Source organism: Lynx canadensis, chromosome C2 (assembly GCF_007474595.2).
Source record: "Lynx canadensis isolate LIC74 chromosome C2, mLynCan4.pri.v2, whole genome shotgun sequence".
NCBI classification, from domain to species: Eukaryota; Metazoa; Chordata; class Mammalia; order Carnivora; family Felidae; genus Lynx; species Lynx canadensis.
In genome coordinates this window covers 76,985,559-77,008,866 of record NC_044311.2, presented here as the reverse complement: position 1 = coordinate 77,008,866, position 23,308 = coordinate 76,985,559, and the positions used below count along the sequence as shown (strand labels likewise).

The 23,308-nt window shown below is 38.9% G+C and overlaps 1 protein-coding gene and 1 long non-coding RNA gene across 3 annotated transcripts in view; both read right to left on the bottom strand.

Moving 5' to 3' along the window:
- MAP3K13 (mitogen-activated protein kinase kinase kinase 13) overlaps positions 1 to 3,517 on the bottom strand; it is a 145,229-nt gene extending 141,712 nt beyond the window's left edge. For both annotated transcript variants that reach the window (XM_030329139.1, XM_032594722.1), the window contains exon 1: positions 2,954 to 3,517. The gene's annotated coding sequence lies outside the window, so the exon portion shown is untranslated. The remainder of the gene's footprint in view (positions 1 to 2,953) is intronic.
- Positions 3,518 to 3,526: 9 nt separating this feature from the next.
- The window catches only part of LOC116738311, a 31,778-nt gene continuing 11,996 nt past the window's right edge, over positions 3,527 to 23,308 (bottom strand). The window contains exon 3 of the long non-coding RNA XR_004344090.1: positions 3,527 to 3,651. This is a non-coding gene — a long non-coding RNA (uncharacterized LOC116738311). The remainder of the gene's footprint in view (positions 3,652 to 23,308) is intronic.

Here is a 23,308-nt window from a genome sequence, read left to right as displayed (position 1 = left end):
TCTCCAAAGAAGACATACAGATGGCCAACAGACATAAAAAGATGCTCAACATCACTCATCATCAGGGAAATGCAAATCAAAAGCCCAATGAGATATCACCTCGCACCTGTCAGAATGGCTAAAATAAAAAACTCAAGAAACAACAAGTACTGGTGAGGATGTAGAGAAAAAGGAACCCTCGTGCATTGTGGGTGGCAATACAAACTGGTGTAGCTACAGTGTAAGACAGTATGGAGGTTCCTCATTAAAAACAGAGCTACCTTGGGGCGCCTGGGTGGCTCAGTCAGTTAAGTGTCTGACTCTTGATCTCAGCTCAGGTCATGATCTCAAGGTTTGTGAGTTCAAGCCCCGCATAAGGCTCTGTGCTTACATCGCAGAGCCTGTTTGGGATTCTGTCTCTCCTTCTCTCTGCCCCTCCCTTGCTGTGCTCTCTGTCTCTCTCAAAATAAATTAACTAAAAAGTTTTTAATTAAAAAAAAAAAATAGAGCTACCACATGCTCCAGCAATTGCACTACTGGGTATTTACACAAAGAATACAAAAACACTAATTCAAAGGGTTACATGCATTCCTATGTTTATTGCAGCATAATTTACAACAAATTATATAAGCAGCCCAAGTGTCCATTAATAGATGAATAAAGAAGATGTGGTGTGTGTGTGTGTATGGATGGATCTAGAAAGTATAATGCTAAGTGAAATAAGCCAGTCAGAAAGAGAAATACCATATGATTTCACACATATGTGGAATGTAAGAAACAAAACAGGACCTCCTGGTTGGCTCATTTGGTTGAGCGTCTGACTCTTGATTTCAGCTCAGGTTCATGATCCCAGGGTCCAGCATGGATCAACCCCCACATTGGGGCTCCAACATCAGGACTCCAACAGAGCCTGCTTGGGATTCCTTCTCTTTCTCTCTCTCTCTCTCTCTCTCTCTCTCTCTCCCTCCCTCCCTCCCTCCCCTTCTGCCCCTCTCTCCCCTGCTTATGAGCTCTCTCTCTAAAAAAAAAAAAAAAAAAAAACAAATATACAAAGAAAAGGTAGACAAACCAAAAACCAGTCTCTTAACTATGGAGATCAAACAGAGCGGTATGGGGGGGGGGGGGGGGGGGATGGGTGAAATAGGTGAAGGAAATTAAGAGTACACTTAGCATGATGAGAACTGAGTAATGTATAGAATTGTTGAATCACTATATTGTACAAGTGAAACTAATATAACACTATACATTAACTACATTGGAATTAAAAAAAAAAAAAAAGAAAAAGGGCACCCTTCCTACTCAGCTCCCATGAAGGGAGGGGGGCATGACTTAGCAGACACCTGAGGATGAACAGAACATCACCATCCTGTGGTTTAGGGTTTGTGTGAGGTCCCAAATCCTTTCCATCCAGGAGCAGTGAACCAAAGTTTCATCTGTGGCCTTGTGTCCTTTCCTAGCACCAAAGAGCCTTCCAACCAGACCTCAGGCTTAGACAGAACCCTAACTATAAAAATGTCAATTAAAAATAGAAAAACAAATGAAAAAATATCCAAAATGGTCTTACGATTCAGCTGGTACACCCTTGTATGGCCTTCCAGGTTGTTAAAAGATTGAAAGAGCTTCTTCCCTGGCAATAGAGCCACCTGCCATGCTGGCTCCCTTCCTAGGACCTTTCCACCACTGCCCACCAACAACCAACAACTATAAGTAACCTGGCCCAGGAGAGGCTATTGAGTGGGAGGAATGAATCAGCTCAGGAACCAAGAATCATGGAGATTCAGCAAGCTAAAGGGTGAGTAAAGGTTTCACTTTATTACAGTCCTAGAACCTGCTTAGGACAGTGTGTCTCGGGCTTCTATTCCACCCATGGTCAGTTGGGGCCAATTACCATCATCTGGGCTTCCGCTCAGTCCTGCAGAAATATGAGGCAGTCTAGAGAAACAGACTGGATGTCCCTGAGATCTGAGATAAAGACAGAGGAAAGGGGAAACCATGTGTACTTACTTCTACATAAACAATGTGTATCCTCAGCACTCCTTGATTGATTTGAAAGGCTGCTGGCTAACAGGTGGCATTTATAACTTTTATATATTAACGACATCAAACTTTGTTTCTATATTAAAAGTCATAAAATTGTCCTGTACCAGGAGTGGTTTTTTTTAAATACATGTGGCAAAACAGAAAAAGAAAATATCAACTTCTCCAACACCAAATGCAAACTTAACATTCTTAGAGCCGCACTCAATAAAGTCAATGTTTGTGTAACGATGTGTGTAGTTCCTGGAATCTTTATCAACGTTGAACTGCAACAGCTGAAATACAACAATTCCAATTTAATATATGAAATTTTATTGTACTGGGAATTTAGACTGGGAAATTAGTATGCATGTCAAAATCTTAAAACAGATTTCTACAAAGTTGCGTGAAATTCCTAAAGCTGCTTGCCATTTCCCTCTAGTTCACCAAGTCCCTCCCCTTTGAAAACACTTCATGCTGTTCTTAAATCTAGGCTCTCAACAGCTTATTACATTGTATTAAGTTCTACTTTATTTCCATTCATTTCATTTCTTTGGATCACAAAACCCCCAGTTTGTCTGAAAGACTATTAAATATTTGCTAACATAAACTTGTAACATGAACCTGAACTAAAGGAAAAGCCCCTGGAAAGAGCACAGGGGAGAAATCTAAGCACTACCTAAGATTATTTCTAGGTATTATTTTCTGGCCGCAAACATCTTCACTCAGCCAAAGACAAGACATTAAAAGCCATCTTATGCAAGCAGGACCCGTTTTAGCAGAACACCTGCTGAAAAATTTCATGGTGTTCCTCTTCATTTTTTAAAATGCTGAAGCTTTCTTTTAACTAAGTGCAGTTACACAAGATTTACACCAGGCAAGACCTTATTTTAATCTAAGATGGAAATTATTCCCACAATCTTTCTACATTGGAATGTATTAAAAAAAAATTACTTACACCACACAGCAAAGTGAAATCTGGACAGACAGCATGAAACTACCGGCAGCCACCTATTTCCTCACAGACTAAACTTTGTTCCCTTCCTGGCTGTTTCTGGATCAGATTCACATTGAGACACGTTTACTGTGGCCTTGGAAGCTACCACCCAGTGGAGCGAGGTGGGAGGGTTTGTTAATTTAACTACTGCTTGACCACTATTTAGCAGCAGCTTCTTTAAGGTCGAGTTCAACGTGTTTAAAGAGACAAACGCAAGGATGATCATAAGGTGAGCCTGAAAAATCTCATAATCTCTGATAGTTGGGCTTTGGTTTCTGAGGACGTTTCTTTCCCATATGTTCCTGGGGGAAAAACTAATATAGTCGTTCCTCTGAGCTTCAAAAACCGTGTTTTCTTTTAATAAAAGTTTTCTCTTGTCCTTAGAATCTATACATTGTGCAATCATGGCAAAAAAGAGGCCAGAAAGTTGATTCTCCCCCACCTTCATTCCCTCTCTTTCACTAGTTAGGGGAATAATGCAGAGTTCTTGTTAAACTTAGTTCTTTCTGACATTGAAAACACCTGCTTACCTAAAGAGTAAAAGTGGATCCCGAATTCTGTTCTTGGCAAGATAAAATGTTATGCTGCTTCATCTTCTTCCACATCCCCAAGCTTCTTTCTCTTCTGAGCTACTGTATTTCTGTAATTTGTAGCATTAGCTGTTGAAGCAGAAACCATTTATTATGTACTTACTGCACTAATCACTTTATAAACATTATCTCATTCTCTCCTAGGCAACATATTTGGGGATCATCTTCAATTCTTCTTAGTCTGCTTCTCTATCCAATTAGCCCCTTCTCTATCCTGGTGATCTTCTGCAGTTAGAACTGTGGTAGGCAGAATAATGGTCCCCCATAAAGATGTCCATTCTCTTATCACCAGAAGCTGTGAAATATGTTACTTTACATGGCACAAGGGACTCTGGCAATGTGGTTAAGGTTAAGGACTTTTAGATGGGGAGAACATCCAGATGGGGCCAATCTGACCACACGAATCCTTTAAAAGCAGTGAGCCTTTCTCAGCTGTGGTCAGTGAGGACTGGACTTGCTTCTGCTGGCTTTGAAGGGGAAGGAAGGGAACCACTAGAAGCTAGAAAAGGCAGGAAAACAGATTCTCTTCTAGATCCTCCAGAAAGGGATGCAGCCCTGATGATACCACAGTTTTAGCCTATTGAGATCCGTGTTGGATTTTTTTTTTCCTAATGTTTATTTATTTTGAGAGACAGAGAACACGTGTGCAAGTGGGGGAGGGGCAGAGAGAGAGAAAGAGAGAGAGAGAGAGAGAGAGAGAGAGAGAGAGAGGGAGAATCCCAAGCAGACTCCACCTTTCTAGTGTAGAGCCCACCTCGGGGCTATATCCCATGAACGGTGAGATCATGACCTGAGCCAAAATCAAGAGTCAGGGGGCTAACGAAGCCACCCAGGCACCCCTTTGTGTTGGATTTCTCACCTACAGAACTGTAAGATAATAAATATGCATTGCTTTAGTCCGCTAAGTTTGTGATAATTCATCACGACCGCAATAGAAACATAATACAGGTACTTTAATTTCAAAATTAATTTCCTTTGAAAATATAATACCAAAACTGAATAGTATACTCCAAATGAAGTCTGATAAAGAAAAAACTAATTGTGGAACTACTAAGTTCCTTATTCTGATGCTACACTTGGTGGACTCCTAACTTTTTGTCATACAAACTATATCACACCAGGTGCCTGACTCTACCCTCATTCTTTCTTTCAACTAATTTTGGAGATGAAATGCAGAGCTTTATGTTCAATTGAAATTTCACCTTATTTGTTTTAGCCCATCCTTCCCAATGATTAAGATTATGTTTAATCATGCCTCTGTACTGTCATAGGAAGTACCTTTTTTAAGCCTAACTGCATTTACTTAATTCTCATGTATCCATCAAGTTATTAGTAAATAAACATTGACCAATCAAGATCAAAAACAGAGTTCTGAAATGGAGGACAGATTTTTGTTATTAGAGATCTTCAGTTTGACACTGATCATGAAACAGAACTCTTTGGGAGGCGCCTGGATGCTCAGTTGGTTAAGCATCCTACCCTTGACTTTAGCTCAGGTTATGATCTCATGGTTGGTGAGATCAAGCCCCACATCAGGCTCTGAGCTAACAGCATGGAGCCTGCTTGGGATTCTCTCTCTCCCTCTCTCTCTTTCCCCAATGCACGCTCACTCTCACACAATATATACATAAACATAAAAAAGGAAACTTCTTTGGGTACACAAGTTTGATCAGCTACAAACCACCTACTCTCATACAGCTTACTTTTTTTTTTAATTTCTCACACATATCAAGAGAATAAAATGCCTTAATAAATAAAGATGTGTCCACACCATACTGGAAATGGAGATGTGGTTAGGTTGATATGAGCAGTTTTTGTTTTTTGTTTTTTAATAGTTTGGTGCTGTCTCAATGATTATCATTTTCTTTGTTAAGAGTTTATAAACTATCAGGGTGCCTGGATGGTTCAGTCAGTTAAGTGTCTGACTCTTGATCTTGGTTCAGATCATGATCTCATGGTTTGAGAGATTGAGCCCTGCCTTGGACTCTATGCTGACAAAGCAGTGCCTGCTTGGGTTTCTCTCTCTCCCTCCCTCTCTGCCCCTCCCCAACTGGCACTGTCTTTCTCTTTCTTTCTCAATAATTAAATAAATAAATAAGCAAACAAACTTAAAAAAAAAGTTTACAAACTATCAGTTAATTATTCTTTCTAGAAGTCTACTTGAAATTAAAAGAAAGTTTATCCCATTGAAGGAAGTGACAACTAATTCTGTCTCAAAAGAGGATATGTGAATGGAGAGGGAGATAGGGGAAACACTATGAAAGAAGGCATGGTGGAAGGAATGAGCACAGGGCACCCTTGGGAGAGTATAAAAACCCAACTGGTCAGAGCGATAGTGCTTATTGGAAAGTAGTGTGAAACTGGGGTTGAAACATATGATGTAGTCCTAAAAGGGGGACTAGGACTTCAACTTAACACAGGAGAAAATAGAAAGAAGTAAAAGATTATTTTTTAAAGTTTATTTTTGAGAGAGAAAGAGAGCATGAGCGTGTGTGCCCAAGTAGGGGAGGGGCAGAGAGAGGGAAAGAGAGAATCCTAAGCGGGCTGCATGCTGACAGCATCAGTGGGGAGGGGGTGCTCAATTCCACGGACCTCGAGATCATGACCTGAGCTGAAATCAAAAGCCAGGTGCTCGGGGCGCCTGGGTGGCGCAGTCGGTTAAGCGTCCGACTTCAGCCAGGTCACGATCTCGCGGTCCGGGAGTTCGAGCCCCGCGTCGGGCTCTGGGCTGATGGCTCAGAGCCTGGAGCCTGTTTCCGATTCTGTGTCTCCCTCTCTCTCTGTCCCTCCCCCGTTCATGCTCTGTCTCTCTCTGTCCCAAAAATAAATAAACGTTGAAAAAAAAAAAAAAAAAAAAAAGCCAGGTGCTCAACCAACTGAGCCACCCAGATGCCCCAAGAATTAAAGGATTTTAAAGCAAGAAAATGAAATAATAACAGTAGTGCTTTAATAGCCTAATTGAAAAATGGGAAAGTATATGAAGAGTTCACAGAAGAAAATGTAAATGGCTCTTAAATATATGTAAAGACACTCCACCTCATTTTTAATAAGAGAAATATAAATTGAAGGTACAATGACATAATTTTAAGCTATATTTTAACCTATCAAATTGGCAAAATTCAAAGTCTCATAAGACACAATTTTGGTGAGGCTATAGGGAAATAATAGAGGATAAAATGGTGGAAACTCTAAAATGCAAATTGGCAATCAAATTATGAATGCGCATTCCCTTTTACCTAGTAGTAACTAAAAACATACACATGTAAAATGATGTATGTTCGTGGATATTCACTACAGAGAGAATTGTTTGCAAAGGTAAAAGGGGTCAATCAGTAGGGAACTGGCAAATCAAATTACAGTACAGATATCCAATAAGACACTAGAATTTAAAAAAAAAGAAGCAACTTTGTGTTATTGATTAAAATAACGAAACTATAACAAATTTTAAAAAAGATATAGACCAGCATATTTAGAATGCAACTATTTGTGTATGTATGAAAGAGTATGTGTGTATATGTATATGAGTTATGTACTCAGAGAATCTCTTAGGAAGAATATCCAAGAAACCAGAAACAATGGGTCATCTTTAAGGAAGAGACAGGATAGTTATAGTTCAGAGGTATGAAGGAAACTTCTATATCCTTTTGTCTGTTTTGAATTCTCACCAAAGTTGATATTACCTATTTAAAAATTGATAGGTGTGCTAAATAGCAATGTTGTATTCTGGAATAGAAAAAAGTATAGTAGTGGGGTGCCTGGGTGGCTGAGTCAGTTGAGCAGTCCAACTATTGATTTTGGCTCAGATCAAGATCCCAGGGTCGTGGGATCGAGCCCTGCATCGGGCTCTGTGCTGAGCATGGAGCCTGCTTAAGATTCTCCGTCTCTCTCTCTCTCTCTCTCTCTCTCTCTCTCTCTCTCTCTCTCTCTCTCTCCCTCTCCCTTTGCCCTCTCCCTTACTGTCTCCCTCTTTCTCTAAAATAAGCAAAGAAAAAGTACACTAGGAAAAAGTCTAGTGAAAACTTATAGTCTGGATTTTAGTTGTCATGCACCAATGTTAATTTCTTAATTTTGAAATTAAGCCAAAGCCAAACAAGCCAAAGTTATGAGAGGTGTTAACATCAGGAGAAACTGAGTGAAGGTACCATTTTTGCAACTTTTTATAAACCTAAAATTATCTCAAAAATAAAAAATTTCATAAACCAATAAATAAATATTAAACAGCTATTAGGGCAGTTGCAGGGGCAATGGCTTGGAGAGAAGAGGGATTAGAATCAAAGAGGCCAGATGGGAAACTGGGAGTAATCTTGGCATGAGGTGCATTAGGGTAAAAGTTATGAAAATACAATGAAACGAGCTAATGTGGAGATGAGATTCATTTCAAAAGAAAAAAAATCAACAAAATACTTGCAATAGCAGAAAGCAGAGATAAGATCAGTGATGCCAGTGACAAAAGATGGAACTGAAAGGGGGAAGCTTATTTAAAAGGGAATGAAGTTCATTCATTCATTCATTCATTCATTCATCCATTCATCCATTCATGAGTATTTGCTGGTACCCTCATGCCAGGCTCCATGCAAGGCACTGGGGATATGAATAAGTTTATAAATGCCAAGTAAGAAGTGACCCTAAAATGTCCAAGCTCAATTGTCCAAAAGGCATTTGGACATTACAGGGTGACAGTCCTGGTGAGGGCACAGAACTGGGGTAGCTGAGAAAGATGACAGAGACTGAGGAAGAAGAATCGAAAACTGAGCCATGGGACAGAAACACAATTAGGGGGAGAGAGGAGTAGCAAAGGAGACAGGGAAGGAATGGTCAAAGGGGATAGAAAATAAGTAGGACATGGCAATTTCCTGGAAACCAAGATAAAAGAAAGATCAAAGAAGAAGGGTTCCATCAAATGCACTGTTCAAAAAATGAGGGTAGACAAAAGTCCATAAGACAGTTAACAAGAGAAATGCTGATGGCAAAGGAGGTCACTCAAGAGAACTTTTTCACCTTCAGTAAAGCCTAAATGGAACTCAAATTACCCAAATTACAGAAATCAAAATTTTCTTACAAGAAATCACTTCTAATTTAAAGGCCTTTGGGAAATGAGATCCCATCTGTTATCATGCTTCTCAAACTGAGATACTTGAAACCACAAAATAGATCTGTATGCAACATCAATTTTGTTTGGAGGAAAATATATTGAAACAGAGGAATGCAGTCTACAAGAGACTCATTTTAGACCTGAGGACACCTTTAGATTGAGAGTGAGGGGATGGAGAACTATTTATCATGCTACTGGAAGCCAAAAGAAAGCTGGAGTAGCCATACTTATATCAGACAACTAGACTTTAAATTAAAGGCTGTAACAAGAGATGAAGAAGGACATTATATAATAGTTACAGGGTCTATCCATCAGGAAGAGCTAACAATTATAAATGTCTATGCGCCGAATACCGGAGCCCCCAAATATATAAAACAATTACTCATAAACAGAAGCAACCTTATTGATAAGAATGTGGTAATTGCAGGGGACTTTAACACCCCACTTACAGAAATGGATAGATCATCTAGACACACGGTCAATAAAGAAACAAGGGCCCTGAATGAGACATTGGATCAGATGGACTTGACAGATATATTTAGAACTCTGCATCCCAAAGCAACAGAATATACTTTCTTCTCGAGTGCACATGGAACATTCTCCAAGATAGATCATATACTGGGTCACAAAACAGCCCTTCATAAGTTTACAAGAATTGAAATTATACCATGCATACTTTCAGACCACAATGCTGTGAAGCTTGAAATCAACCACAGGAAAAAGTCTGGAAAACCTCCAAAAGCATGGAGGTTAAAGAACACCCTACTAACGAATGAGTGGGTCAACCAGGCAGTTAGAGAAGAAATTAAAAAATATATGGAAACAAACGAAAATGAAAATACAACAATCCAAACGCTTTGGGACGCAGCGAAGGCAGTCCTGAGAGGAAAATACATTGCAATCCAGGCCTATCTCAAGAAACAAGAAAAATCCCAAATACAAAATCTAACAGCACACCTAAAGGAAATAGAAGCAGAACAGCAAAGGCAGCCTAAACCCAGCAGAAGAAGAGAAATAATAAAGATCAGAGCAGAAATAAACAATACAGAATCTAAAAAAACTGTAGAGCAGATCAACGAAACCAAGAGTTGGTTTTTTGAAAAAATAAACAAAATTGACAAACCTCTAGCCAGGCTTCTCAAAAAGAAAAGGGAGATGACCCAAATAGATAAAATCATGAATGAAAATGGAATTATTACAACCAATCCCTCAGAGATACAAACAATTATCAGGGAATACTATGAAAAATTATATGCCAACAAATTGGACAACCTGGAAGAAATGGACAAATTCCTGAACACCCACACTCTTCCAAAACTCAATCAGGAGGAAAGAGAAAGCTTGAACAGACCCATAACCAGCGAAGAAATTGAATCGGTAATCAAAAATCTCCCAACAAATAAGAGTCCAGGATCAGATGGCTTCCCAGGGGAGTTCTACCAGACGTTTAAAGCAGAGATAATACCTATCCTTCTCAAGCTATTCCAAGAAATAGAAAGGGGAGGAAAACTTCCAGACTCATCCTATGAAGCCAGTATTACTTTGATTCCTAAACCAGACAGAGACCCAGTAAAAAAAGAGAACTACAGGCCAATATCCCTGATGAATATGGATGCAAAAATTCTCAATAAGATACTAGCAAATCGAATTCAACAGCATATAAAAAGAATTATTCACCATGATCAAGTGGGATTCATTCCTGGGATGCAGGGCTGGTTCAACATTCGCAAATCAATCAACGTGATACATCACATTAACAAAAAAAAAGAGAAGAACCATATGATCCTGTCAATCGATGCAGAAAAGGCCTTTGACAAAATCCAGCACCCTTTCTTAATAAAAACCCTTGAGAAAGTCGGGATAGAAGGAACATACTTAAAGATCATAAAAGCCATTTATGAAAAGCCCACAGCTAACATCATCCTCAACGAGGAAAAACTGAGAGCTTTTTCCCTGAGATCAGGAACACGACAGGGATGCCCACTCTCACCGCTGTTGTTTAACATAGTGCTGGAAGTTCTAGCATCAGCAATCAGACAACAAAAGGAAATCAAAGGCATCAAAATTGGCAAAGATGAAGTCAAGCTTTCGCTTTTTGCAGATGACATATTATACATGGAAAATCCGATAGACTCCACCAAAAGTCTGCTAGAACTGATACATGAATTCAGCAAAGTTGTAGGATACAAAATCAATGTACAGAAATCAGTTGCATTCTTATACACTAACAATGAAGCAACAGAAAGACAAATAAAGAAACTGATCCCATTCACAATTGCACCAAGAAGCATAAAATACCTAGGAATAAATCTAACCAAAGATGTAAAGGATCTGTATGCTGAAAACTATAGAAAGCTTATGAAGGTAATTGAAGAAGATTTAAAGAAATGGAAAGACATTCCCTGCTCATGGATTGGAAAAATAAATATTGTCAAAATGTCAATACTACCCAAAGCTATCTACACATTCAATGCAATCCCAATCAAAATTGCACCAGCATTCTTCTCGAAACTAGAACAAGCAATCCTAAAATTCATATGGAATCACAAAAGGCCCGAATAGCCAAAGGAATTTTGAAGAAGAAGACCAAAGCAGAAGGCATCACAATCCCAGACTTTAGCCTCTACTACAAAGCTGTAATCATCAAGACATCATGGTATTGGCACAAAAACAGACACACAGACCAATGGAATAGAATAGAAACCCCAGAACTAGACCCACAAACGTATGGCCAACTCATCTTTGACAAAGCAGGAAAGAACATCCAATGGAAAAAGACAGCCTCTTTAACAAATGGTGCTGGGAGAACTGGACAGCAACATGCAGAAGGTTGAAACTAGACCACTTTCTCACACCATTCACAAAAATAAACTCAAAATGGATAAAGGACCTAAATGTGAGACAGGAAACCATCAAAACCTTAGAGGAGAAAGCAGGAAAAGACCTCTCTGACCTCAGCCGTAGCAATCTCTTACTCGACACATCCCCAAAGGCAAGGGAATTAAAAGCAAAAGTGAATTACTGGGACCTTATGAAGATAAAAAGCTTCTGCACAGCAAAGGAAACAACCAACAAAACTAAAAGGCAACCAACGGAATGGGAAAAGATATTTGCAAATGACATATCGGACAAAGGGCTAGTATCCAAAATCTATAAAGAGCTCACCAAACTCCACACCCGAAAAACAAATAACCCAGTGAAGAAATGGGCAGAAAACATGAATAGACACTTCTCTAAAGAAGACATCCGGATGGCCAACAGGCACATGAAAAGATGTTCAGCGTCGCTCCTTATCAGGGAAATACAAATCAAAACCACACTCAGGTATCACCTCACGCCAGTCAGAGTGGCCAAAATGAACAAATCAGGAGACCATAGATGCTGGAGAGGATGTGGAGAAACGGGAACCCTCTTGCACTGTTGGTGGGAATGCAAATTGGTGCAGCCGCTCTGGAAAGCAGTGTGGAGGTTCCTCAGAAAATTAAAAATAGACCTACCCTATGACCCAGCAATAGCACTGCTAGGAATTTACCCAAGGGATACAGGAGTACTGATGCATAGGGGCACTTGTACCCCAATGTTTATAGCAGCACTCTCAACAATAGCCAAATTATGGAAAGAGCCTAAATGTCCATCAACTGATGAATGGATAAAGAAATTGTGGTTTATATACACAATGGAATACTACGTGGCAATGAGAAAAAATGAAATATGGCCTTTTGTAGCAACGTGGATAGAACTGGAGAGTGTAATGCTAAGTGAAATAAGCCATACAGAGAAAGACAGATACCATATGGTTTCACTCTTATGTGGATCCTGAGAAACTTAACAGGAACCCATGGGGGAGGGGAAGGAAAAAAAAAAAAAAAGACGTTAGAGTGGGAGAGAGCCAAAGCATAAGAGACTGTTAAAAACTGAGAACAAACTGAGGGTTGATGGGGGGTGGGAGGGAGGGGAGGGTGGGTGATGGGTATTGAGGAGGGCACCTTTTGGGATGAGCACTGGGTGTTGTATGGAAACCAATTTGTCAATAAATTTCATATAAAAAAAAAAAAAGAAAGAAACAGAGGAATGCAAACTATGCATGAGCTCTGAAGACAAATCCTGAAATTTCAAGCATAGAATGTCTTATAGGAGGTCCCCTTCCAAATTCTAGGGCTACAAATTCATTCTCTCCTTCTTTAAAGGGGTTCTTGGGCAGATATCTGAGAAGCACTGATGTAATGGCCAGCTATCCTGAAATGTATCCTTTCTACTGAAATTCAGGATACCTAGAACTTAAAAAATAACTTTATGGGTGGCTCAGTCAGTTAAACATTTAACTCGATTTGGGTTCAGGTCGTGATCTCATGGTTCGTGAGTTCAAGCCCTGTGTCAAGCTCTGTGCTGACAGCTCAGAGCCTGGAGCCTACTTCAGATTCTGTCTCTCTCTCTCTCTCTCTCTCTCTCTCTCTCTCAAAAATGAACATTAAAAAAAAAGAAAATGTCATGGAAAAACTATCTAGGGTTAGTGATTTTTGTAAAATCAATGGTCTACTCTGATGTCATGTGAATGGAGAAATTATCATCATTTCTTATCCTAGTGCAATTCTGATACTTAAGAGATTTTTACTGTTTAAAAGAAAATCAACTTTAAGAATGGTTAAAATACACCAGCTTCTTTTCTAAGTGTTTGGGTTTTTAAACTAAAAGTTATATAGCAAACACCTCTCATATTCCATCTTATATACACTCTCTTACATTTCAAGGCTAAGAAAAAAAAAAAAAAGCTAATGCAATGCTAAACCTAGAATATAGAATGACAGCTCTCACAAGTATTTCATTCAGCCCAGGCTGTTGGCTCTCATGATTAAAAACAACTAACAACTATGGGGGCGCGTTATCACTTCTTAACACCACCCATGGCCTATAACTCTCTGCGGTCTCATTTTAAAGGAATTTTGACATTACCATATTTCGAGAAAGCAAATCTGAATTGATACTCTAGGGAATAAACAATACATTATTTTCTTTTCCCACTTGACCTTCATAATCATGAGATTGGTAGAATTCTCAATGATTCCCTTTTCGTCTTAAATATATATTCATGAATGTGAACTGAATACATGCACTTTGAATGTCAGGTAAGTGGAATTATTAATACCACCATGCAATTTGGTATTTCCTGAAAGAATTGAAGCATGTTTCTACAACCAGCAATTCAACTCTCAGGCACACCCCCTAGCAGAGCTTCTCAACTGCTGTGCCATGGTGCCCAGGTAGGCAACAAATAGGTTACAGGTGTGCCCAGATATGGCTCTCCTCAGCTCTCCAGCCAAGCAGAAGCTCCCAGGCCAGAGACACGGCTTTGTTCTTTTAAGGCAGCATGTGAAACAAACACTACCTATCATTTCCTATGTGTGCCATGACATGGAAAAGGTTGAGAAATATTGACAGAGAAGTTCTTGCACATGTGTAGCAGATACGTATACAGGAATATATGTATATATAGGAACAATGTTTGTAGTATCTGAAAACTGGTGCATCTCAAATGTCTATCGATCAATTCATCTGCTAATAAGTTCTGGAGTACTTGTACAATGCAATATTATACAGCAGTGAAAACTAATGAGCAATAGCCATGTGCATTGACACAGATAAATATAAAAATATAATTCTGAGTAAAAAAAAAATTCCCAGAAAAATACACATGATAGGATTCCATTTTTATGAAGTTCCAAAACATGTTAAACTAATCAATATACCATTTGGGGATACACAGTGTGTGATAAAAACCACTGAAAAAAGAAAATTAACAAAAAAAAATTCAGAACTTTAGTTACCTCTGAGGGAGCAAGAGAAGTTTGGGAGAAGAGAGGAGTATATACGGTATATTGGAGGTAAAGGTAACAGAGCTTTTTTAAAAGTGGGCTATAGGGAAATGTAATATGTTTTCTACATAGTTATTCGATAAACCCTACAGATATTTTATAAACATTGTGTATCTACTCAATATTTAATAAGCATCTTTTATAAGAGCCCTACTTTGTCCAAAAGTAGACAGTGAATGCATGTGCTGTCCCTGTAACAGTATGAAGTACATGGAATGGTAGGGAACAGAAACATGATATTCTACAGAACACTGCAGGTCAGGCCCTGAATCTTTCACAAAGGCCCTACAGACTCACACATGAGTGCAACAATAAGAGATTTGAAAGCTAGACAGTAATTAAAATTAAAACAAAATTTAATATGCTATCATTTTATGAGGCACCATATACACAAATTTTAATATTAACTAAAATATGGATTTAAAGAATCAGGACCGAATAAACTGCCAGCCTGTGGATGAATAACTCCTCTTGCTATTTTCTAAACAGTCAACATTTCATTGTGTATTTAGACCACACAAAAGACATTTACAGAATGACAATACTTTAATTCATCATGTATATCCAGCAAATGTTTGCTTAGTCAAATGCCTGTCTGTTTGTCAATGTCATTTAAGGGCAGGTTTATAAAGCTTCAAGAGCAAGAACTGGGTCTGTTTCAACTGATATGACTCCCAAGGAAAGCACAATGAAAACATTTTAAGAATTCTGTCTGTCCTCTGTCTCCTTTTATTTTAAGGACTAGACAGTGAAAAGCCATTTTTCTAAGCAGTGGATATTTTGCCAATATAAAAGAGATATAAGCACTTAACCTCCAATAGATACACTTTAACCTCCAAATTAATTAAATTTATTATTTTTTATTTGAAATATAAAAGATCTCCAGTTTGAACTCTCCCTTAAAAAAAAAAAAAAAACAACTAGCAGCAGATAGGTTAATGTTTACACAAAGCCAATTTTTTTCTCTTTGTTTTTTTTTTTTTTTCCTTTAAAGTTTTAATGGGTGAATGACCTTGCTGGAATTCCCCGTCAGTTCTGGAGTATCTGTTTGGAAATTTCAAATAGAAACTACTTTCACATGATACATTCGAATGGTATGCCAAGTGGTATCTGTCTCTGCACCTTCAACCTGGACGTTATATAACAGATGAATCAATAAACTTTACACAAAATGAAAGGCTTCTTTTTCTCCTTATGCTATTTAAGAAAAGATCACTTAAACGTGTTTGGCGTTATATATTTATAGAGCCAATTACACACAGAAAACCTTCACATATTTACCCTGTTCAAGAAAATTGCCCTTCATACAGCTTCAAGTTATCAAAGACAGACCAGTTTTTAAGCATGTCAAACACTGAACATTTCAGGCTGAAATGAGAATCTGAGCCAAGAATTAATTCCTGTTAACGAGTAAACATTAGTTACACAAGTAGAATAACTATCTTAAAATCTAGATAATATAAGGCATTTTTATTTTGCTTTATTTTGGAATTTCTCAAAATACTTTCACTGAGAGGGAGTTATCTCAGATTTATTGTGCAAGGCTTTGGACACGCTGCCTTTTCCAGTGTGTGGCAATTATGAAACTAACTCGAAACCACCAATAATCAATAGGGTCATAAGTAACAGTGGGGATGATTTAGAACAGAAACAAAAGACTTCCCCAACAAAAATTTTCCCCACACCTCTTAGTTTCACCCTTGGCTCTTCTCTCCCTCATTTTCAGAAGATGAAAGTACATTAAATGTTGCCTAGGATTTTAGCCCAGTCATCTATCCTGGTCTCAAAAATTGGTTCAGGATAGACAAAAATGAAACATTTCACAATCTGAGTTTCTATAGAACTTGTCAGTGTCTCAGAAGTCGAGATGAAGGGTAGAGTGAATGGGGAAAGACTATCAGGGCAAGTTCAGGAGAGGAATCACTGCATTTGAACATTGTCCCTAGACTATTTCTCTACCATTTTATAATAGTGCCTGGAATCTTCTCAGTATTACAGGTTTCTTAAAGAATTTTAATCCATTAGTATGACATCACAATAGTTACAGGATAGAATTAGAAGCCATTGAATTGTTCCTCTTGCCCAAGCTCACAATGTTTCCTGTCCCTACCTACATCTAGTTAGGAAGAACAATGAATGGGATAGTAATTCAATGTCTAACTGCAGCCCTGATTTTTCAGAGGAAGTTGGAATAAAAATGTGATGGCGAGAGGCAGGGAAGAAAGAAAACTTAATCAAATTGCTTTCTCTCAAGCATTCCCCCTTCCATCTCCACATCCCTATTCCCATCTAGTTAGCAAAAAGGAAAAAAAAAAAAAAAACTTTTGCTATTAGTTTAGAAATATTAGTTATGTAACATAAACAATTCATAATTATTTCCTAACCTTTACATTCCAAAATGCTTTCTTTAAAAGTGGTGCAGGGGCGCCTGGGTGGCTCAGTCGGTAAAGCGGCCGACTTCAGCTTAGGTCATGACCTCTCGGTCCGTGAATTCAAGCCCTGCGTCGGGCTCTGTGCTGACAGCTCAGAGCCTGGAGCCTGTTTCAGATTCTGTGTCTCCCTCTCTCTGATCCTCCCCTGTTCATGCTCTGTCTCTCCCTGTCTCAAAAATAAATAAAACTTTAAAAAAAAAAAAAAAAGTGGTGCAGTATAGGGACACCTGGGTGGCTCAGTCGGCTAAGTATCTGACTCTAATTTCGGCTCAGGTCATGATCTCACAGTTGTGAGGTTGGGCTCTGCACTGGGCATGGAGCCTGCTTAAGATTCTCTCTTTCTCCCTCTCCCTCTGCTCCTCTCCACTCATGCTCTCTTTCTTTCTCAAAATAAAAATAAAAAATAAAATAAATAAAAGACGCAATGCAATATGGACAGATGTCTTAAAGCATATTAGTTAAAACAACGGCATCTCAGGCAAGGGAGGGGATTTTAAGAACACCTTTTATGATTTTTAATATATTTTGGCACACATATATTTATAACCAAAAAGATTCCAATAAAGTTATTTTCATTTTGGAAAATAAAAAATATAAGCCATTCAATGCAAAGATTTTTATGTGATGTTACCTACCAAACAGTAAACTCTTAAATGTAAAAAGAAGTGTTTTGGCTTCTAGGATATAGTTTCATTTTCACAAATTAGGGCAAGTATATTCAGAGCCCTTTGTTGTTGTTGTTGTTGTTCAGGGCTTTCTCTTCTTGACCTCCTTTGTCCTAATGATTCCCATATTGATGTCTTCTGCTCAGAGCTCTTTTTTCTTCTATGGTTAGTCTTGAAATTTCTTAACCAAAAACAGTAATAGCTAATGTATATTAAGCCAGACATTGTTCTGAACACTTTACCTAATCAATTTAATCTTTACAACAACCATGGGAGATACTGCCAGTTTAAAAACATACTGTTATCCCCACTTTACAGATTAGGATCTGGAAGCAGAGGTGGTTAATACCCCATTTGCAACAGGGCAGAGTAGCAAAATTTGTGTTTTAAATAATTTGCTTGTCTTTTCCTTTTCCTTTGTTATTGTTGTTTTTTAAATCTCTTTAGGAAGTATTCCCAAAGGAATGATATATGAAGGAAAAGCGTATGTGATTTTGTTATTTTCATTATGTATCGCCATGTTTTTTTCCCAGGATTTTTCTAATGCAGTGATTCTCAACTTATTGTCTCTGGACCAGCAGCATCACCATTACATGGGAACTTGTTAGAAATGCAAATTATCTATCAGGTCCCATCCAGCCCTACTAAATCAGAAACTCTAGGGTAAGGCCTACCAATATGTTTTTGTTCACACACACATGCACCTAATTTTTGTTAAATTACTCCTCTGGAGTGATTCTGATGCATATTAAAGTTTGAGAACCATTGTTCTAAAGGGTAATATAGCCATCGGTTATGCAAAAGATCCCATTTGGCCACATATTTAATGTACTGAGGTGTAACTGCCTATCTTTTACTAATTTTATTGCATCTCTTGGAAAGGGGCACTCATTTCCACAAATATTTATTAAGCATCTACTATGTGCTTGAGAATGAGTGCTTGAAGAGCTAACCGTCTAGTTGGACAAGGAGAAATGTATTTTTTTAAATGTTTTTTTTATTTTTGCGAGAGACAGTGTGAGTAGGGGGAAGGACAGAGAGAAAGGGGGACAGAGGATCCAAAACAGGCTTTGCATTGATAGCAGCGAGCCTGATGCGGGGCTCAAACCCATGAACTGTGAGATCATGACCTGAGCTAGAGTTGGAGGCTCAACTGACTGAGCCACCCAGGCGCCCCTACAGGGAGAAATTTAATAATTACAATGCCAGGTAGTAATTCAGTGACAGAGATGCACTGATGCTGAGAGGAAGTAAACTGTAGTAGGTTATGTCTTGATCTCTTAGGAATTGCTGTACTCTACTGCACCATTTGAGAAACGTTATTTTATGCCAGTATATCCTACCCCTCACCCAGGGCCCATGCCCCAAATCAGGGCATTACCATAGCAGCACTCACTGTTATACAGTGATTAACAAACTCAGCAAGGTAGTTCCTCCGTGGTTAGAATCCAGAGCCTGTGTAGAGAAAGGAGCCAGTGTCTAGAGCTCCTAAGAGTCTAAAGAGCTTTCCTATTCTACTCCACAGGTAACTTGGCAATAATTCACCCTTTTCCCACCACTATCTCATGTTTTTCATGATTGTGTCAGATAGTTTCCAAAATATAAAAACTTTCAAATACCCTCTGTACCCTTCCAAGTTCACATTCTCCTCTATAATACTTTAATCACTATTCCGAATCTAGTGTTTATCAACCCCCCCAAAGTACTATTTTTCTTCTTTATGAAAATGTATAAGGTGCTTTTGAAACTTATTTTACTTAACATTCCTTTTTGAGATTGATCCCTGTTGAAGTTAGAAGCTCTATAATGCATTGGTGAATTTATGCCATTGAATGAATAGCCCAGCAAAGTTTATTCATCCATTTTCCTCTTGATAGATGTTTGGGCTATTTCTTTTTTTCTTTCTCTTTTAAAATAGTGATGCGATAAGGGCATCTGGGTGGCACAGTCTATTAAGCGTCCGACTTCAGCTCAGGTCATGATCTCATGATCTCATGGTAAAGGGGTTTGAGCCCCATGTTGGGCTCTGCACTGACAGCACGGAGCCTGCTGGGGATTCTCTGTCTCCAGCCTCCCTCTGCCCCTCCCCTGTTTGCACACATGCACGTGCTCTCTCCCAGAAATAAATAAGCATTTAAAAAATAAAACAGTGATGCAATGAACATTTTAATAGATCACTTCAGCAAATATGAAGGGCCGCCACATTTTTAAAAAATGTGTCTGAATCTTCTTTCCCCTTTTTTATAGTTTATATTTCTCTGCTAAAATTCTTCATCTGTTCATGCTCATGTCCTACCTTTTCCACTAGATTCTTTAACATACTAGTCACAATTAAAGTTCCTGTCTGATAGTTCCAACATGAATCATCTCTGGTGCTGGGTCTGTCCATTGCTTTGTATCTTAAAACTGGATGGGGTTTTTTCATATATTTTTAAATTTTTGATTGAATGCCACACACTGACTACAGAATAACCATACAAACTAGGGAAAAGAATAGTAACTCTTGGAAAAACGTGCATGCCTATTCTTCTGTCCTGCAACCAGGTAAACTGAAATTCCAAAGAGACATAATCTAGTCAGTAGGTGAGCTGGTTTTATTGTTGCTATAGTTACTTTCTGTGCCTCTTCCTCCAGCAGTGGGCAACAGCTACTTTGTGCTTAGTGTGGACCCCAGGATACTCAGGTTTTATTCAGTGTTCCTGCTCCACACTCAGCTTTCAGTGGTCACTGCATGTCTGTGCCACAGAAGGGGTTCTTTCTCTGCATCCTTGCCCCTTCTGAAGAGATAGACTGCTGTTGTTTGTTACTCAGTGTTAAGTGTATTCGTTCTCTTGGTCTGGCCTCAGTCTTAGGCAGGCCCTATATGTCTATGCCTCAGGTATAGACACCCCCAACCCCCCGTGGCAGTGAAACTCTGCCTTGTATCTATAAGGGAACACTGCAAAAACCCCTCCAGCACGCCAGACCCCATACTAACCACAAGTAGTAGTAGCAGCAGCTAATGGTGGAGAGTTTCCTGTACCTCCCAGCGCAGAAAGCTTTTGCTTCTACCTTACCCTCAGAAGCAATGAATCTTTGCCTGGACCCTGAAAAACAAAGTTTCCTGTCCCTTCCCCAGTGGCTTAAGATTTTTGCTTCACACAAGAAAATTATTGGTGGGGCACCTGGGTGACTCAGTCGGTTAAGCATCTGACTTTGGCTCAGGTCATGATCTTGTGTGAGTTCAAGCCCTGGATCGGGCTCTGTGCTGACAGGGTCAGTAAGATGGCTAAATAGGAAGCCCCAGATCTAGCTCCCCCAATGAGACACTAACTTAACAATATATGGTCTAAAAGGCCTGTATGTGGCCTCCAAAAACCAGTTAAGAAGTTGTAGTACCCCGGAAAAACTCAAACCCAAGAACAGCCACATTGAATGGGTAAGAAAGCCATTTCATTTCACCTGTTGTAGCCCTTCCCCCAAGGTGGTACACTTCTGTGTGATCAGAAGTAAACACCCAATCCACAGCAACTCCATCAGAATGAGAAGAACAGAACATTCCAAATATTCGAAAGACTGCCTGAGAGACTGGTTTGTCTCATCTGACTCGGAATGCTGAGGCATACTTTGGATGGATGCCTTGGGGTCACTGGAAATGGGAGAACACAGAGGTGAGCTCTTGCACCAGAAAGCCTACAATACCACAGACGAACATCAGAGCGAGCAAAAGATTACCAACTCCTGAAAAAGCAACTGGAGAACCTTTCTAACTGGGAAGGCACGCAAACAAGCCCAGAGAAGATGCATACCCATGCCAAGTTTGAGAAGTCTCCAGAATCTTTAGTTGGCTGACTGATGAAAGTCTCCCCGTGTATGAAGCCAGTCCATAGAACTGAGAGAGGTAGCTGTTTTTTCAAATGCACAAATCCCCGCAAAATTCCCTGAAGAAACAGAAACATGGCCCAAAGTCAAGGGAACAAAATAAATCTTCAGAAACTGATCCTGAAGGGATGGAAGTGCATGAATTACCTGACAAAAAATGCAAAACAATCATCTTAAAGATGCTCACTGTGCTAAAAGAGAGCATGGTCAAATAAAAGAAATTAGGAAAATGATGCATGAACAAAATGAGAACACCAACAAAGACAGAAACAGAAATTCTATTATTTATTATTTATTTTTTAATTTTTTTTTCAACATTTATTTATTTTTGGGACAGAGAGAGACAGAGCATGAACGGGGGAGGGGCAGAGAGAGAGGGAGACACAGAATCAGAAACAGGCTCCAGGCTCCGAGCCAACAGCCCAGAGCCTGACGCGGGGCTCGAACTCACGGACCGCAAGATCGTGACCTGGCTGAAGTCGGACGCTTAACCGACTGCGCCACCCAGGCGCCCCCAGAAACAGAAATTCTAGAGCAGAAGAAAATGAATGGGAAAATCCCCAAATATGTGGAAATTAAACAACACATTCTTAACCATGGTCAAAGAAAAAAAATCACATAAGAAATTAGAAAACACTTTGAGACAAATGAAAACAGAAACACAACATACCAAAATTTATAGGGGGCAACAAAAGCAGTATTAAGAATGGAGCTTATAGCAGTAAATGCCTACATTTAAGAAGAAAAAAGAAAGAAAGGAAGAAAGGAAGAAAGAAAGAAAGAAAGATTAAAAGTTAAAAAAAAATAAAGAAGAAAAAAGATCTCAAATCAATAACCTAACTTAAAGAACTAGAAAAAGAACAAACTAAACCCAATTAGCAGAAGGAAGGAAATAATAAAAATTAGTGCAGTAATAAACAAAATTTGGAAAAACTAAAAATCAACAAAATGAAAGGCTGATTTTTTTTTTTAATTTTTTTTTCCAACGTTTATTTATTTTTGGGACAGAGAGAGACAGAGCATGAACAGGGGAGGGGCAGAGAGAGAGGGAGACACAGAATCGGAAACAGGCTCCAGGCTCTGAGCCATCAGCCCAGAGCCTGACGCGGGGCTCGAACTCACCGACCGCGAGATCGTGACCTGGCTGAAGTCGGACGCTTAACCGACTGTGCCACCCAGGCGCCCCTGAAAGGCTGATTTTTAAAAAGATCAGCAAAACTGACAAGTCTTAGCTTCATGAAGAAAAATAAAAAAAGAGAAAATTCAAACAAAAATCCAAAGTGGAAGAGGAAATATTACAACTGATACTGCAGAAATAAAAAAAATCAGAGAGTACTATGAGCAACTATCAACTGTATACCAACATGTCTCCTCATATTCTTTTTTTTTTTTTTTTTGAGAAACATGGAGCATAAATGAGTTTTCAAAAATACACATTTTCATTATTTCTCTAAGTCTAATGTTGATTCAGTTCTCCTCTTTCAATCCTGAAAAGCAGGGCAGAACAGAAGATTTTATTTCAAAAAGTACCGTTTATGTCCAGGTCCAAGATAGAAAGGAGAAAGGTAAAAAAGAAGAAAAAATCAAAGAAGAGCACATTTTGCCAGTGGAACCCCACCTAGCTAAATATTCTCATCTTTTGCTTCAAAATACCAGCCTTGTTTAACAAAGTACTGCAGTTAACTGAAAGGCTTGCAGTCTACACTCACACACATCCCCTGTTTATCTCTGACCTACAGTGATCTCCACAATTCTCAGACTCAGTTTTAAATGGCAAAAAGACAAAACAGAATTGGGAAAGTATAC